This window comes from Neofelis nebulosa, chromosome X (assembly GCF_028018385.1).
Source record: "Neofelis nebulosa isolate mNeoNeb1 chromosome X, mNeoNeb1.pri, whole genome shotgun sequence".
NCBI lineage: Eukaryota > Metazoa > Chordata > Mammalia > Carnivora > Felidae > Neofelis > Neofelis nebulosa.
The window spans coordinates 126,958,777-126,965,532 of NC_080800.1; the positions used below are offsets into that span (position 1 = coordinate 126,958,777).

At 55.6% G+C, this 6,756-nt stretch overlaps 1 long non-coding RNA gene across 3 annotated transcripts; it reads left to right on the forward strand.

Moving 5' to 3' along the window:
* The first annotated feature begins 1,332 nt into the window (after positions 1-1,332).
* Positions 1,333-5,959, forward strand: LOC131502326 (uncharacterized). 3 transcript variants are annotated; one of them, XR_009257011.1, is made up of 4 exons: positions 1,670-1,975; positions 2,114-2,696; positions 3,214-3,316; positions 3,435-5,959. It is a non-coding gene; the product is annotated as an uncharacterized LOC131502326 (long non-coding RNA). The 3 variants fall into 3 exon arrangements; XR_009257010.1 differs by having other exon boundaries at positions 1,333-2,696; XR_009257012.1 differs by having other exon boundaries at positions 1,334-2,696; positions 3,481-5,959.
* Positions 5,960-6,756: the final 797 nt, after the last annotated feature.

The window sequence follows — 6,756 nt, forward strand, 5'->3', positions numbered from 1 at the left end:
ATTCCTTTTTGTGACCACATCATCCGTCCCATGTGTAGACCACATTTTATCGGTTCATCAGTTGATGGACACGTGGGTTGCTTCTGCTGACATACGTTTACAGACCTTCCCATTCAGGTTTGTGGATGTGTATTTTCACTTCTCTGGGGCGTATATAAACGGAGTGGAGTTGTAAGGCCCTGTAACGTCCGTTCACTCATGTGCGTGTGTGTGAAAACGGTTTGTGTGGAGTGAAAGAGTCCGTGACCTCTGGAGCCCCACATTCTTGAGGAAATCCGTCGTGAATACAGCCGGGATGTGTGGCCACACGGGGGCACCACACCTGCTTGCATCCATCAGATGAGATCCACATCAAAAGTAGAGTAACAAGGGTGATATACGACTCAGCGACCATTCCAGAAGCCTGCAGGCCCCCACAGGTGCTAGGCAAACGTGGTAGGACTGATTTGGTAATGGGCCCAGAGGAGCCACGACCTCGAGGAGAAGGGAACGGCCTTGTGGCCAGCTGCGCGCAGCTAGGCCTCCTGACTACAAAGTATGGCCAAGGTTATGGGGGGGAGCGGGGAGCACATTGTCAAATGGTGTAGTTGGTGAAAGACGGCTGGGTGTTGTGGGGCGAGGGGGAATGAACCTTTTTGTGTTGATGATGGTGATAGTATCTATGTCATAGGGCCAAGGCCAGGATTTTAGAGGTGCCATCGAGATGCCCCAATGGAGGGCCTCCCTTCCTTCCTGGCACGTTTCTACCCCTCAGTCCCTTCTGGGCCTCACTGGCGTGGTCCTGGGCTCCGCATCGAATAGGCCCCGCCTTTCCCCTCCCTGGCCAGCCCTCTCCTCCTCTGCTTCCCTGGCTGCTCGCACCCACCTCCAAACCGCCGGTGCCTTACAGGGACTCCCTCTACCAACCTTTGACACCGCCTCGCTCCCGCCACGCCCGCCCGGCAGGCCGGCCCTATGCCCCCGACCCGCTCAGGACACCGCCGACCCAAACCCTGGTGACAGCAGAGCCACGTTATTGGGTTTTGTCCCGTCGCTCATTGGGCTCCAGCCAATCACCGTCGTCTGCGCCAGGCCGGCAACGCCCCGAGCGGCGGGCGTCAGCGGGCGTCAGCGGGGGCCAGGCTGGAAACCGCACGCTGACAGGGGTGGGCAACTGCCCTGGTACCCTGGGCTCAGTCGGAAATGGAACGCTCCTCTTAAGTGCGGCCTGACCAGCAGGAGACAGGGGAATGCCTAGAGAGAAGGGGACACTGGGGGGGGGGGGGGGGGGGCGGTCCCGCAGGAGCAGGGATGGGAAGGTTGAAGGTTGAGATGGCTGAAGGTGCAGGTAGAGTGGGGGCAGAGGTGTGCGGCACAGGCCCTCCTGCGCTACCAAAGCGGAAGGAAAATGATTGGAAACAGCGTGCCTCGTCACACTCACACCTCTGAAGCAAGCGGGTCTGGGAGAGGAGTTCTCTGCCCAGAGCAGCCCACCCACAGCCATGGCAGTCCAGCTGTGGCCTTGCTTGTCCCGGAGCATAAGACAGGTTACTTCCATCTCCTTCCTGCGCTACCATGCCAGTCGTGATTGGGAGCAGAAAAGCAGTGGCCTGGAACTTTGGAATCCTAAAATGATGCCAAATCATTCCCTATTGGGGAGGGCGACAGACAGCAGAGTCACAGAACGATCAAAATAGGAAGCCCAGAGCCCACAAGGGGGACTGCGGGCGGACAGGAACTCTGCCCTCCCCCTCAGTGTATGCCTGTCCTCGCACAGCCTGCTGGGGCTCAGAGGGGCTGATGGCATCCCGACTCTCAGCTTCGACTGAGGCCAAGCAGACGTCCCAGTTCCAGGTTTCCGGGCCACACTCCTCCAACCACGGCCATACCTTTCACACGAGAAACACAGAGAGGCTGGGAATTCAGTGAACTTTGGGATTCTGTAACCCGCACCGATGAACTTGTGTTTAATTTTCACCACGAGGAACCCTTGCAGGTACGGAAGGAAGGGAATTTTTAGGGCTGTCGGGGGAGTTCTGTGCGTGTCGTGCTGTGACTGGAGCTGAGAGGTAAGGAACTAAAGTTGCCGTTGTTTTCTCTGCGCGCTCCGGGATCACCACACCACGGTCTTCAGAGCCGTCCTTACCGCCGTGACAGTACAGCAGCCACGCCGGCTCCTCAGGGCTTCCCGCAGGTGGCCCTTCATCCCGGTTCACTGCAGGTGACAGCCTGATGAAGGAAGAGGTCCCCGCAGACCACGGGTGCTACGCACGCGCCCAGTTCCCATTGGCAGGGAGCCCGAGCCCTGCCCTGGGGCCCAAGGGCGCGACCACACCCATCCCCACATCCCCACTTGGCGGGCCCCTCTTCTGAGACCACTCCCAGGTCCGACTCTGTAGCAGTCGGGCAGGAGAAGGAGACGAGAAATAGACACGGTTTCTCAGCAGACGAAATCGAATACGAGCATTTGGTGGCTCAGGGCCCGGAGGGCTGAAGAAACAGATCGTATGGCAGAAAGCTGCCGTCCCTAAGGCGAGGGGAAGCAGGGAAGAGGTCGGGCTGAGCAGACACCTAGACGCCAGGATGAGGGGCCTGGAAGAGGCAGAGCCTGGATCTCTGAGGAGGGGCTGCCACAATTTCTCAGGGAAGGCGGAAGCAACCTTATCCACCACGAGGGGATATGGGGCAGGAGATGATTTCTGAGGACCATCTTCCAGGTCAGTAATTCTTTCTTCAATGGCATCTGTTTGTGGTTTCATCCGTCTGTTGACGGATTTTATTCCAAAGGCTATGTTTTGTTACTCCTACGCTTTTTCATGTCTATTTTAGAGAGACCGAGAAAGAGCACGAGCAGGGGAGGGGCAGAGAGAGAGGGAGACACAGAATCTATGCTCCAGGCTCTGAGCCATCAGCACAAAGCCCGACGTGGGGCTCGAACTCACGAACCGAGAGATCATGACCTGAGCCAAAGTCAGACACTTAACAGACTTAGCCACCCAGGCGCCCGACTTCGACAGTTCTTTTTCAAAATTGCCTGGGTGCTTTTTTTTTTTTTTTTTTTTTCCTTTAAGGAACCTCTGTGTGCCCAACGCGGGGCTGGAACTCGCAACCCCGAGACACAGAGTTGCGTGCTCTAGTGATTGAGCCGCCCAGGTGCCCCGTGCCTGGGCTTTTAAAATTATCCTTATCTGTTTGATTCCCTCTTCTGTGTTTTTATTTTGTTGTGTCTCACAGGCCATTGAAGACTTGGGGAGGTGGAGTAGCTTTCTATCACAATAACGCAAACAACGCGTAGATATCCACGAGCGCCGCTCTCTGATCTCCTGAGAAATCAAAGGTAATGCCAGTCTGGGTTTTGAAGCCCCCCCCCCCCCGCCCTGCCCCGGTTAAGCACAAGAGGGGAAGGCGGCTCTCTTTCTCACCCTGCCCCCTTTGCTGTGTGCTGGCCCCAGGAGGCTTCCGTGGGGGATGGCCACCTGGGCTCACCTCTCAAACCTCCAGGACATGCTGAGTGTGCCACACGTTCCCCGGGGACCTCCAAGTGAGGGAGTGAGCCGCGCCGTAGAGCACAGCCCCACAGAAGGGGATCTGGCTTGAGCCCGACGTCCTTGATCCACACCCCGCCTGGGCCACTTGCCAGCTAGTGGTGCGGAAGAAGCCGTGAATGGGGATCACGCCGCGAACAGGCTGCTAGGGCTGCGGGATGGGAGGAGCCGAGGCACACCGCAAGCACGCAAGGCCATGACTGCAAATGATGTCCTCTGGCCTCTGAGAGTTGCACCCTGGGAAGGTCCACAGGGCCAGTCCTGTCTTCGACAGGCCTGCCGGTTCTCCACCAAGGTGGGCCGTGTCTTCAAGTCGAGGTTGCTGACACGTGTCCCGCTGGGCCTCTGGGGGTCCTGGGCCGGAAGCCTGGGGTGAGCTACCCTTCCAGGGAGGGTGGATGTGCTCGGCCGGCCCGGAGCCCAGCAGTACCACGACGATGCAGGGGGAGCGGTTCCTCTCTCAGCCTGCAGCTAGGGGTGGGGGGAAGGCAGCCCCTCCCTGTTCGCGGCTGCTAGGACTGGAGTCAGGGGGGCGTTCGTCCCCGCTCCCTCAGACCCACTTCTCCTGATAGCACCATCCTGCCTTTGCCCCGCGGGGGTCACCCTTCACCAACACGGGTTTTAGGTGGGGTCTCGGTTCTGCCCTCTGACCTTCTGAAAGCCATTTGCTCCTGGCACCTGGGAACCCCACCCCGGGAGCTCCTCCCCACCCCGGGAGCTCCTCCCTACCCCGGGAGCTCCTCCCCACGGCCCTAGCGCATCCCTGCTCACCCACCCCTGACTTTGCATTTGCTCTGCGTCCTCTTCCCCGGGATTTCTCTTGCTTACCCGCGCGCAACCTATGCGTGTTTCTCATTCCGTATTCGCTGGTCTTTCTCCCAAACTGGACTGGCATCCCTGGAGGGCAGGGGCTGTCTGTCAGAGTGGCACCGCCCCCAGCCCCCAGCCTAGGCAGCACTGCATCATGTGACCGGCGCCCAGGGCCACAGCCATTGGCCCAGCGGGTCAACCTACCAGCCCGGGTCACCGAGGACTTGGCAACAGGCTCATCAATGCCACCCCGAGTCTCCTTACTGTCATCACACGTGGGAGGAGGCCTTCGTGCCCACGATACGCAACCCAGAAATCGCCAATTGACAGTTTAATACCCTTGGTGGTATAAAAGTGTGTAACTTTGGGGCGCCTGGCTGGCTCAGTCTGTAGAGCATGTGACTCCTGACCTCAGGGTTTGAAGTTGGAGCCCCAAGGGGGGTGTAGAGATGACTTAAAAACAAAAACTTTAGGGGCGCCTGGGTGGCTCATTCGGGTAAGCCTCCGACTTGGGTTCAGGTCATGATCTCACGGTTTGTGAGTTCTAGCCCCACATGGGGCTCTGTGCTGTCAGCATAGAGTCCGGTTTGGATCCTCTTGACTCCCTCTCTCTGCCCCTCCCCCACTCGCGTTCTCCCTCTCTCTCAAAAATAAACAAGCATGGAAAATAATTAAAAATTGGGGTGCCTGGGTGGCTCAGTCGGTGAAGCGTCCGACTTCGGCTCAGGTCACCATCTCACTCACGATTCGTGGGTTCGACCCGTGTGGGGCTCTGGGCTGACAGCTCCGAGCCTGGAGCCTGCTTCAGATTGTGTGTCTCCCTCTCTCTCTCTCTGCCCCTCCCCTGCTTGTTCTCTGTCTCTGTCTCTCAGAAATAAATCGCGTTAAAATTTTTCAAAGAAAATAAGTAATTAAAAATAAAAGTAAAATAAAAACTTAAAAAAAAAATGTATACCTTCTTGACTGCCCAAACCGGCAAGCCTTGTCCTTGAAGACAAAAGACATACTGGGGGCAAAATATTTGCAACATAGGTAACAAAGAACTAACAGCCCTAGTGTACCACCAGTGGGGTCTTTCTGTCGGGAAGGCCATCTCCTAGTATCTATTGACATTTCAAACGCCCATAGGTTTTGACCTGTCAATTTCACTTAGAGGTAATTATCCTAGAGGGAGGCTGACACACGTTCACAGTTGGTACTTGCGGTGCTAATGCCAACGGCAGAGAGAAGAGGAAAGGTAAACGTACCATCCAGTTGGGGATTCATGATGTAAATTATAGTACCTGCATACAGTACATACATACAGTACATGCATCAGATACCACGCAGCCAGAAGAGAAATGAGCTAGACATTTGTTTAGTGACATGGAAGGTTTTCAAAGACCTATTGCTAAGTAAGTAAGAGAAAATCACAATTAAATATATAGGATGTATGCTTTTTATTTTTATTCATTTTTGTTTTTCCCTGCCCGCCCCCGCCCCCGCCCCCGCCCCCGCCCCAGGGTATATGCTTTGTAAAACTCTGTAAATGACTATGTTGGTGATTGCATTAGAAGACTATATGTAGAAGAGAGAGACAAAATTGTTAACAATCTTGCTTAATATAATGTTGCTTTGTAAAAATGTTCAATGATGCGCTCTAAAACTGTGCAGGGTGCTAATGGAAAATGATAACAGCCAGGGTGGACTGCAAGTGGGCAGTTTCTCCTAAAGCTAAACATCCAGGTGGCGCCTGGCTGGCTCGGTGGGAAGAGCGTGCAACCCTTGATCTTGGGGTGGTGGGTTGGAGCCCCACGTTCGGTATAGAGATTACTTAAATAAATACCCTAAAATTAAATGAAATATTTAAAGCTAAACATCCATGTCCATAGGACCCAGCAATTGCACTCTTGGGCATTTAGGCCAAAGAAACAGAAGCTTAGGATCACGCGAAAACATGTACGTGAATGCCCATAGCAGGGGTATCTGCAGCAGCCTAGGACTGGGGACGAGCAGCGTGTCCTTCAGCGGGTGAATGTTTGAAGCAACCGGTCGATCCACACCAAGGACCGTAGCTAAGCAATACGAAGGAAGAACTGACTATGGATACACGCAACCATCTGGATGGATCTCAAGGGCATTATGAGAGTGAAGGGAAAAAAGCCCACCCCGCGTCACTGAGACCTACTGCATACCGCATGGTTCCATTTACCGAAGTGCTCAAATGACCAACTTGTACACGAGCGAGCACACAACACTGGTGGTCGCGGGGTGGGAGGGAGCAGAGGGGAGGAGGCTGTGGTTACGAAAGGTTAACAGGAGGGGTCCTTGGGAGGGAACCAACTGGACGCGGATGCCCGTGGGAGTCGCCTGAATCTACACGCGTGGCGAAAGTGCAGAGCTACGCGCGGCCGCACACGCGGGAGCGGCACACACGGAGCAG